This window comes from Chionomys nivalis, chromosome 3 (genome assembly GCF_950005125.1).
Source record: "Chionomys nivalis chromosome 3, mChiNiv1.1, whole genome shotgun sequence".
NCBI lineage: Eukaryota > Metazoa > Chordata > Mammalia > Rodentia > Cricetidae > Chionomys > Chionomys nivalis.
The window spans coordinates 114,873,616-114,885,413 of NC_080088.1; positions in this window are offsets into that span (position 1 = coordinate 114,873,616).

Below are 11,798 nucleotides of genomic sequence, written 5' to 3' on the forward strand. Positions count from 1 at the left end.
GGCATTTTAATGACTTTGGTGTTTCATGATGATTTGACTGTTTCTTTCCATCCTAAACAGTGTTGGAGAGTGTTCCCTTTCATGCCTGAAGTGAGGGTGTGGGGAGTTTCAGAGACTCTCATCTGCCCATTCCTTTTCTTTCTTCTCCTACCACTCTAACCACGATGCTGCCTTGCTTCCCTGGATGAAATGGCAGCTAAGAGCAGTTTTATTTATTTATTTTTCTGGTTAGCTACATTGGGAGGATGGGGGAGAGGCCCCACAAAAAATTATTTCAAAAACATTTGCACTCTAAACCACTTACAGCCTAAAAGGCTGAATGCTGACATGGGGAATTGCATCCTACAGTAATGGACAGTGGAGGTGCGGGAGTAGGGGATGGGCGAGCTTGGTGCAGAGAAGGCGTTTGGAAGATAGAAATGAAGTCAACGAGAATCGCGCTAAGTGTGGTCCAGGAAAGGAGAGAGTTAGGTGTCTGCATTAGGAGCCTATCACTTGGTGCATACAATTCAAGGTGACCAGATAGTCTGGGTTTTTGTCAACCTGTGTCATTTAAAGGTGTTTATTTGACTGCCAAGCACCAGGCACTTATTGGGAGCCATTCATAGAGTTAAGAGGACAAGACCCAGGATTCCTGTGCTTTTAGATAGATCAGATACTTATAACTTACGATCTAGGGTATGAAATAAGATAATGCGGTATTGTAGAAGGGAGTACTGTGTATCCTAGTCTAATTGTCAGCTTGACACAGCCTGGAGTCATCTGCGAAGGGAGCCCTAATTGGGCAACTACCAAGATCAGATTGGCCTGCAGACATCTGTGGGGGACTGTCTTGCTTATTAATCAATGGAAGGGGATCCATACCACTGTGGGTGGCACCATTCCCTTGGCAGGCTATTCTTGGCTATATAAGAAGACTAGCCAAGTGTGTGTGGGGGAGCAAGCCAGCAAGCAGGGTCTTCCACGGCTCCTGCTGTACTTCCTTGATTGTGAATGATGTCCCTGGTCGGAGGTAACACTTCACAGGACAGCGAGCAGCCTACCGTTAGGTCCCTGCCCTGACTTTTCCCAAGTATGGAGTGTGAGGTGGAGGTGTGAGATAAAACAAACCTTTCCTCAGTCGCATCTGGTCGGAGTGGTTTGTCACAGGAACAGAGAGAGTTGAAGCCCAGGGTTAGACAGGTTTCTGTCACGGTAACAGGACAATCAACCTGAAGTAGAAAAGCTTTGCCTCACAGATTTGGAGGTTTCAGGACAGGGTCTGTTGGCTCATGGGGACTGTGGTGGAGGGAACTCACGCTTCTCACAGATGTGGGCATAGAATGAGGAAGAAGAGGGCTGGGCATAACAGTCCTCTTTGGGTGCACATTCCATCTCCCTGAGCGCCTCCCGCCAGGTCCCTCCTCTTACAGGCTTTGCCATCTCTCCATAACGCAGCTGCACTGAGGACCAAGCCTTAACACATGGGCCTTTGGGAGACATTTAACATCCAAATTATAGCAAATGCTTTGGACAGGAAGTTTGGGGAAGCACGCTAGGTAGATTTAGCTCAACCCCACAGTCATTGCTTTCCTGTTTCTACCTTATCGTCCGCTCCAGAATATCACCGTTAATGTTCTACAATAAAGGCCTGAAAACTATGGCCTATTGTCTGTTTCCATAAATAAAGATTTGTCTGATAAAAGATATTTTATATTTTTATTTATTCTTTGAGAATTTCATACAGTATATTTTGCTAGTCTTTACTCCCTCTTCCTACTCCTTCCAGATCCTTTCCCCCCCTCCCTACCCACTCAACTTCATATTATTCCTTTCCCTCCTCCTCTTTCTTCTCCTTCTTGTTTACAAACAAATGATACCACCCAGATTGTGGTACTCTTTCTAGGCACAAGCCTGTCCCAGAGTGTGGTCGATGTGCGTGGTGTCGCTCCACTGAAGGACACTGACATTCCCCTTTCTGCTGTCAAGAGCGCCTTCCTTGGCTGGGGTGGGACTTCATGCTCCCCTCCCCTCTTCTATGCTGGGATTTTGTCTGCCTTGAGCCTTGTAGGGCCTGTGCACACTGTCACAATCTCCCTGAGTCCATAGGCATATTTATTGTTTCATCCAGAGAATACTATTTCCTTGAAGTCACCTACCACCTCTGGCTTTTATAAGCTTTCTGCCTCTTTTCTGCATATTTCCATTATTCTTCAAAATTCCATTCAATGCGTTTTGATCGTATTCACACCACTCTTCCCATAACACCTTCCAGATCCGCTCCCATCTCCCTCTGTGTCCTCTTTAAAGATAATCCACGGAGTTCAGTGTGCGGTGCCCATGTAGTCGTGGGTACGGAACTGTCCACTGGAATGGGGTTGAGCTATCAGGGACCACACCCTTAAAGAAATTTGGTTCTCTCTTTCCCAGAAGCTACTAACTGTTAATAACTCCTCGGTTAGCATGGGGTTTATGATTCTCTCTTTCCTCCACGCAGAATGGTGACTGGCTTGATCTTGTGTATGCAATCATTTGGGTGTAGAGGTTCCACCACGTCCAGGAGTTACTGTTTCAGTTCCGCTCTTCCGGATCTCTGGCTCCTGTAATATTTCTGTCCCCCATTCTGTGACAGTCCATGAGCCTTGGAAGATGCCGAGCACGCCGCACACACAATTCTCCGCATTTTGAATTGTGAGTTTCTGCATCAGCTGCCACCCACTGCACAGAGAGACCTCTCTGGCGAGACCTGAGCTGCACTTAGCCTATGGCCAAGGAGCTTAACTTAGTGATTTGATGCTCTTTTAACTTAAGAGAACAGTAGTAGTAGGCTATGCTTGGGACGTGTGAACTCCTCAACTTCAGGTTGTTGGCCATAGGTCCTCTTATGGAGTGTGCCTTAAATCCAATTAGGAAGCGGGTGGTGACTCCCATAACGTCCACACCACCATTGTGTAGTTGACTGTTGTTGATATTTTCCCCAGCATCGTCCAAGACACCATCTGGTACTCTGAAAGCTGCCTACCAGGAAGCCTGCTCTTGGTCAGCACCAACTTGACTTCTCCATGACCTGTGATAGAGAGCGTGATTCCTTCAGCAGTAGAGTCTTCCCATGAAGCTCTGGCGGGCAGCCAGGAAGTAAAGATTTGCTGGGACACAGTCACACTCTTACATTCATCCATTCGCCGCTGTTTCCCTCAGGGCCACAAAAACAGAGTTCAGTAGCTCTGATAGCGACAGACTCAAAAAGTGGCAAATGTTCGTAGGACACATCAGTCAGTTTCTAGTCTGTGACAGCAGCTCTCCTGACTTCTGGTTTCGCACGGACTGGGCAACAGGAAGTACTGGGGAGCGTGAATGGAGGAGGAGAGACGCTAGCATGTTTTCAGAGCTGGGTGAGTCTCTGGGTTAAAGACCCCTGAAGCAGCTTTCTCTGTGGAGTTCTCCCTTTGCGTCCCAGCGGCCCTGACCCCTTCTCTCCGGCTGTTGTTCCACGGCGGCTATCCATGGCCTTCAAATCATTTGCCGATGTTCCAAACGTGAATCTGCCAGTTGAGACCGGCTGGACCCATTGCTGACAGAGTGTTTCTCCGTAGCGGTGATATTTCCTGTGTGTGTGTATGTGTGCACGCGTGTGCGTGTGCATGTGCACATACCATGCATGGCATATATGTAGAGATTTGAAGTGGCCTCTTATTTTGCGTAGCTGGTCTGTGAACTTCTACTGATTCGCTAGGATTACAGAACTACACGACCCTGTCTGTCTTTGCACAAGTTCTATGGTCTAAAATCAGGCCCTTATATTCACATGACAAATGATTTACCCACTGAACTCATTCCCTATCCTAGAAGAGACATTTGAGTAGCGTCCTGATGACTAAGGAGAAGTCAGACACCTGAAGAATTACACAAAGAATATTCCAGGCAATGCACATGACACAGGCAAAGATCCTGAGATGAGCAAAAACTCAAAGTGCTTAAAGAGAGTGAGAAAAATCTGTAAATGTCCCAACACCAGCAAGAAGCCCTCTGAGGGAAAGAGATAGGTAGAAGAGATGAGGAGACTTGAGGCCAGGACATCAGGTAGGAGAGATGAGCATTGCCGCAACGGGTCAGGCCTTCCCGGATCTGGTGTAGGCTGGATTTTATTTAACATTTTAATGTTACCATCAGGGTAACATTAAAGTATTGTAAACTCTATTTGGAGATGAGTTAATTAATGTCCCTTTGTACTAATTACTGCATTAGTCAGCTGTCAGATCTGGAGAGAGATAGACAGGCAGATCCCAGGGCAGCAGACAGACTGCTTGACCAGTGGGTAAGCAGACAGAGCTATGGACCCACCAGGAGACTCGGCCCCTTCTCATCTGGCTCTCAGTGAAGAGCCTGTGTCTGTGGATCAAATTCCAACCCCTCAGGAGAGAGTTTGCCTTGACTCGGGGTGATTGTCTTGAGTCTGCTAATGAGCAGGTGGCCAACACAAGGAAGAGAAGAGCCGCCTCTTCCTGAGTTGCTTGTAAATGCTGCAAATGCCCTGAATAATGGTAGAGCTAGGGATGCGTGTCATGATAAAATAAGTTATATTTTGCTGCTAAGTAGGCACCTTTCTAAAATAAAAAATTATTTCAAGAAGCATGATCAAATCACTTCAAAATGCTTCTCAGCTCTGAGCTTTTATCTGGCCACAGATGTATGTTCAAAGCCTAATCCATGCCTGGCATATAGTAGATATTTGGTGAGGTTCGGTGAACTGATAACTGTCTGAGTTACCTTCAGTCGTCGACTTGACACAGTTGGGGAGGGGTAACCTCCCAAATGACCTCCATCAGATTGGTCTGTGAGCATATCTGGGGACATTTTCTTGATTACTAACTATGGTGATGTGAATAAGAATGGCCCCCATAGGCTCATGTACTCAAAGTTTAGCCTCCAGGGAGGGGCATTATTTGAAAGGATTAGAAGGATTAGGAGGTGCGGCCTTGTTGGAGAAAGTATGTTATTGGGGGTGGGCTCTGAGATTTCAGAAGCCCCTGCCACACCCAGTGTCTGTCTCTACCTGTGGATCAGCATGTAGCTCTCGGCTACTGCTCCAGCGCTGTGTGTGCTGCCACGCTCCTTACAGTGATGAGAATGGACTAAGCCTCTGAAACTGTAAGCAAGCCCCAATTAAGTGCTTTCTTTTACAAGAGTTGCCATGGTTATGGTGTCTCTTCCCAGCAATAGGGCAGTAACTAGGGCACTATGTGCTTTATCCCAGCAGCGGAAAATCAAATTAGAATGCCTCCTGAGACAGAGGATAGTAACAGGGTAAGGATTGCTCGGTGGTAGACTGCTTCACCTCACATTCCTCCGGTCTCAGGGTCCATTCCCCGGGTGACGAGAAAGCAAGGAAGTGGGAAGGTCTCGCCCAGATATTAACTAGCCATTTAAGCGAAGCCATGTAGTAGAGAAGAAGTAGGTGGGGAAAGAGGCAGGGTACCAGCCTGAGAGGCAGGAGAGATGGAAATGAGTAAGCAGAGGTGTTGATGTGTGGTGGACTTGGCTATGTGTCTCCCACGCACATATGCATGTGTACACATGTGTGAGCATGCATATGCACGTGCGCATGTGCGTACACACATATGAGCAAAGCTCACTGGACTTAATTAAGCTCTGTAAGCCTGAGTTGCTATGGAAACAGGAGATGAGACCTAGAGCGCAGGTTAGCAGTCCCTGGGGCAGCCCCAGACTCAGGTAGACCCCAATGCAACCAACTGTAAAGAGGCGGAATTGACTTATTAATGACTACATTGTTACAGTTATCCTAAAATGGAATTTGTACAACTGACTCTAGTGTTTCAGAGTTAAAGAAATGGGGTATTTCCCTCCTACACCCACTCAACCTTGTTTTTGAAATACACCAAAGCAAAGTTGCCTAAACTTGGGGTCCAGAAGTCTCAAGAGCCCTCTAGGACCACATCCCTGCTACCCTGCAGTCACAGCAAAGAGAGTGTTCCTTCCCCTGTTCTGGCTGTTATTCTTTGGTTCCCATGTCTTTGCTAACAGTTGAGGGGAGAGATATAAGTGCTATATAGGTGGTTAGTTACAGCAGCCCAGTTTCTCAGAACAAGGGCAGAGAAGGGAAGGGAGGCAGGGAGATAGGGAGAGAGATTTTACAACTTAATCTCAGAAGTGACTTCCATTGGTGTTGTGGTATCCTATTGCTATGAGCAAGTCATAAGTCTGTCACCGGCTCAAGTGGAGGGACTTAGCAGGGCCAAGACTTGGGTGGGAGTCTTGAGGTTACCGTAGAAGCTGACATGCACTTTAGCTCTTATTGTCCACTTCCACAGCGACTCAGACTCACGAAGTCACCTGCCCAACATCCCACCATTACTGAAGCACAGAATTGGGGGGTCTGTACCCAAAGGAGTTTATTGTCCAGGTTTGCCCACCCTGTCTTTACACCATCATTTTCCGGGTGTCCATGCATCCTGCCAGGAGGGTAGAAGATCATCCAGTCACAGCCTCAGATTGATGCTAATGCACCCTTGGCCATCCAACCCTCAATAACCTGCCCTCTAACTCAGAACTGACCTCAGATCCAACGTCTTGGGAAGAGCACATAATGGTAAACAGTAAGAACAAGTGTTAGCGTGTCCACATGTGTGCAATTCAGGGACAGAATTCAGATGATGATGTTTGCATGCCTCCTGAACCATCCAATCAACCCTTCCTTCACACTCTTTCTCCCCACGCTCACCTGCTCAGCCGCTCACCCTCCTAGTTTGCAACTTTACTGTGCTCTCCTTTGGGGGTTTCTCGGCTCTGTTGATGTGTTAGGGCAGGGCAGTTCTCTGGTTGTGGGGGCAGTGTTTTAGAGAACCCAGGGCAACAGCCCCTACCTCCTGCTTGCCAGGAGCTGTGACAATCAAGCATGCCCGGTGTCCCCTGGGAGACACAGTCATGCCAGTCACTGTGCTAAAATGGCATTTTGCACTTCTAGAACATTGCAGTTACCCCTGGTGTGTGGACCAGACATTGAACAACTCTGTTCCAAGCCCAATAAGATAGCCATTCCTTCTCTGCTTTTGGAGACTCCATGTCACAGTTACGATGTAAAATTGGTACATTTATGGACCAAGTTAGGTTTTGTGTGCAGAAGATGGGTTCGACCACCAACCTCTCAGAAATGAATTGTTCCTCAGGGATCAGGACCACACGTAGCGCAGCTTCTCTTCCTACACACGACATGTTAGAAATCAGCTGGATAATGAACAGGAAAGGCTTATGAGGAAAATGTTCACGTGCCTCACCTACACAGTGAGGGAGGGGTGCTGCCCAAGGAAATGGTGTCAGAGTGGAAACAGCTCTCAGATGTGCAGTCCACACAGAGGCTGGGAAGGGCTGAACCTCAGAATTAACTGTGTTAATTGCTGTAGAGAGGCACACGAGGGAGCCGTACATTAGCTGAAGGCTCCAAAGCCAATCCGTGTGGAAGCAGGAAAGGTTGTCAGGCCATCCTGAATGTATTCAATTATACATGATAAAGGGAGCTCGGACGCTCTTTGGGTGCTCCTAGGGAATTTTCTGCATTAAGGATTTGAACTTTCTTGCATCTTTTTTGGCCAATGGAAGAACAGCATGCTCTCACTACAGGAAGAATTTCTGTTGTTCATCTGAGCATCGTCAAAAGTGTTTTTTTTTTTTTCTTCCCCTGAAGTCAGCACTATGGTGGTCAGCAGAACCAATTTGACCTCCTCTCTGTTTTCTTCCTGTTTCTGTTGGTGGCCTCCTCCCCCATCTTCCCTCCTTCAACTTGCTCTCTCTGTCGGTACATCTGATTGCTTTATTTTTTTCCTGTAAAGTAAGTATAATGAGGATTGATATACACTTTTCCTATCTTATCATTTCACTCTGTCTGCTTTCTTCCTTCTTCCCTCCCTCCTTCTCCTTCTTCCCTCCCTCCCTCCCTCCCTCCCTCCCTCCCTCCCTCCCTCCCTCCCTCCCTCCCTCCCTCCCTTCTCCTCCTCCTCCTCCTCCTCCTCCTCCTCCTCTTCTTCTTCTCCTCCTCCTCCTCTTTGAGATAAAGTCTTTTACGTTCCTTATGTAGGCCTGGAATTCAGTAGTGTTCTAGGCTGGTCTTGAACTCCTGATATCCTGCCTCACCTATGCAGTTCTGGGGTGGCAGGTTTGTACCACCTGTTTCTCACGGTGCTTGTTTGTTTTTCTTATAAAACCCAAACAAGTCATCATGCAGATCGAAGGAGGGTGTGGAATCACCAACTGTAAGGCTGTCCCACCCAGCCACTGGTGACTTCTACATCTCCAGGGAGCAGAAGTTTGGGAACAGCAGAAATTCAGGTAGAAGAAAATAGTTTTCAACTCTTAGTATCAAAGTGGAAGCCCCTGGGGTTTTCCTGCGTCGGGTATGTGAGATGCTCATCCTCCTGGCCCCTCAGCCCAGTGCCCAGGAGGATCTTTCCCTGGCAGTGGATGTACTTTTCGCCTTGTGCCTGAGTCTTGGCATTTCTGGTTATTAAGATTCTCCTTAGGGACACAGGTGGAGTTCACCTGCCTCCGGTCTCAAAAGGCTTTGCGGGGGATGGTAAATGAGGACCCTTTCTTTCAGGGTTTCAGCAACTAGTTTAGGTCAAGTCTTGTAAACAACAGGAGGGATAGTGGTATAGGCTGCCCACTTGGCAGGGCATGCACGTGGATGAGTTGAAACCCTGGTCTCCCACGACTTGCTTGGGAGACTTGAATGAATCACTTTTCTTTTTTTTTGGTTTTTCGAAACAGGGTTTCTCTGTAGCTTTGGAGCCCGTCCTGGAACTAGCTCTTGTAAACCAGGCCGGTCTCGAACTCACAGAGATCCGCCTGCCTCTGCCTCCCGAGTGCTGGGATTAAAGGCATGCGCCACCACTGCCTGGCGAATCACTTTTCTTTAAGAACCTTGATCTTCTTGCCTAACATTGGCAGAGGCTGCTTGTTCATTCCTGGCTGCCCAGACCACGAAATAATCACACAAAAACTATATTATTTGCAGTACTATTTGGCCAATAGCTTAAGCATATTTCTGGCTAACTCTTGTATTTTCAATTAACCCATTTCTATTAATCTGTGTATCGCCACATGGCTGTGACTTACCCGGTAAAGTTCCCTCCAGCGTCTTTCTCTGGCGGGGCTACCTGACTTCTCTTCAACTCTGCCTCCTCTCGCCTCCTCTATCTGCTTGCAACTCCCGCCTTGCCCTATTCTTAAGCCACTGGCCAAAACAGATGTATTCATTAACCAATAAAACCAACACATAGACAGATGGACTTCCCATACCAAGTGACCGCTGTGATGGGGCCATTGTGGGGGCTAAAGGAGACACTGCCCAGGTAGTGGTCAGCAGGGTGCCAGATTCATGGAAATAATAGGGGCTCCAAAGGACAAAGTCATGTTGATCAGGAGGACGAGATGTGCCGTGGAGCCATCAGGGTGCTTCAAGCCAGAGGTCTGAACTGAGGTTAGTTGTGGTCAAAAAACTCGACAGGATAAGGGGTGGGGATGCTGCTTGTTTACGAGAATGAAGCTACTCCCTAGTGCCCGATTCAGGAGACTTGGTTTAAACTGAAAGAATATATTGTTCTGGATGCTTACTGACCTTTGATACCGGGAGCCTTTATCTTTTTATTTTATTTTATTTTATTTTTTTATTCTTTTTTAATTAAAATTTCCACCTGCTCCCCGTTTCCCATTTCCCTCCCCTCCTCCCAAATATTGCCCCCTCCCCCCATTCCCTTCCCCCTATCCCCACTCCTTTTCTCCTCCCCCCACACCATTCCCCCTCCCTCTCGATACTGAAGAGCAGTCCAAATTCTCTGCCCTGCGGGAAGACGAAGGTCTTCTATCTACATCCAGGAAGGTGAGCGTCTAAACAGGCTAAGCTCCCACAAAGCCAGTTCATGTATTAGGATCGAAACCTAGTGCCATTGTCCTTGGCTTCTCATCAGCCTTCATTGTCCGCCATGCTCAGAGAGTCCAGTTTCAACCCATGCTTATTCAGTCCCAGACCAGCTGGCCTTGGTGGGCTCCCAATAAATCAGTTCCACTGTCACAGTGGGTGGGTGCATCCCTCGTGGTCCTGATTTCCTTGCTCATGTTCTCCCTCCTTCTGCTCCTCATTTGGACCTTAAGAGCTCAGACCGTTGCTCCAAATTGAGTCTCTGTCTCTACCTCGATCCATCGCCAGATGAAGGTTCTAAGGTGATATGTAAGATATTCATCAGTATAGGATAGGGTCATTTCAGGTTCCCTCTCCTCAGTTGCCCAAGGTACCAGCTGGGGACATCTCCCTGGACACCTGAGAACCCCTCTAGAGTCAAGTCTCTTGCCAACGCTAAGATGGCTCCCTTAGTTAGGATATATACTTCGCTGCTCCCGAATCCACCCTTCCTATATCCCAACCATTCCAATCCTCCGAGCTCCTCCCATCTTCCCCTTCTCATGTTTCTCATCCCATTTCCCCTTTGCCCCTTGCCACCTCACCCGCAAGTTCCCAGTTTTTGCCCTGCAATCTTGTCTACTTCCCCTCTCCAGGCAGATGACTATACGATTTTCTTTGGATTCACTTTCTTATTTAGCTTCTCTAGGATCACAAATTATATGCTCAATGTTCTTTATTTATGGCTAGAAACTGATTATGAGTGAGTACATCCCATGTTCCTCTTTTTGGGTCTGGGATACCTCACTCAGGATAGTGTTTTCTATTTCCATCCATTTGCACGCAAAATTCGAGAAATCATTGTTTTTTACCGCTGAGTAAAAACTCTAATATGTATATATTCCACACTTTCTTCATCCATTCTTCCATTGAAGGGCATCTAGGTTGTTTCCAGGTTTTGGCTATTACAAACAATGCTGCTATGAACATAGTTGAACAGATACTTTTGTCATTTGATGGGGCATCTCTTGGGTATATTCCCAATAGTGGTATTTCTGGATCTTGGGGTAGGTTGATCCCAAATTTCCTGAGAAATCGCCACACTGATTTCCAAAGTGGTTGCACAAGTTTGCATTCCCACCAGCAATGAATGAGTGTGCCCCTTTCTCCACAACCTCTCCAGCAAAGGCTATCATTGGTGTTTCTGATTTTAGCCATTCTGACAGGTGTAAGATGGTATCTCAAAGTTGTTTTAATTTGCATTTCCCTTATCGCTAAGGAGGTTGAGCATGACCTTAAGTGTCTTTTGGCCATTTGAATTTCTTCTGTTGAGAATTCTCTGTTCAGTTCAGTGCCCCATTTTTTTATTGGGTTAATTAGCATTTTAAAGTCTAGTTTCTTGAGTTCTTTATATATTTTGGAGATCAGACCTTTGTCAGTTGCAGGGTTGGTGAAGATCTTCTCCCAGTCAGTGGGTTGCCTTTTTGTCTTAGTGACAGTGTCCTTTGCTTTACAGAAGCTACTCATTTTCAGGAGGTCCCATTTATTCAATGTTGTCCTTAATGTCTGTGCTGCTGGGGATAAACGTAGGAAGTGAATTTTTTTTTTTAAATTTTTAGATTTATTTATTTATTATGTGCATAGTGTTCTGCCTGCTTGTATGTTTGTAGGCCAGAAGACACCAGATCTCATTACAGATGGTTGTGAGCCACCATATGGTTGCTAGGAATTGAACTCAAGACCTCTGAAAGAGTAGCCAGTGCTCTTAACCTCTGAGCCATCTCTCCAGCCCTACCGGGAGCCTTTAAATAGCCTTTCGCACCCCAGGGCCTTAGCACATGCTGTTTTCTCCTCCTGAACTTTATATGACTGCCTCTCTTGAGGTTCAGACTTCAGCTAGCCGGCCGGCACA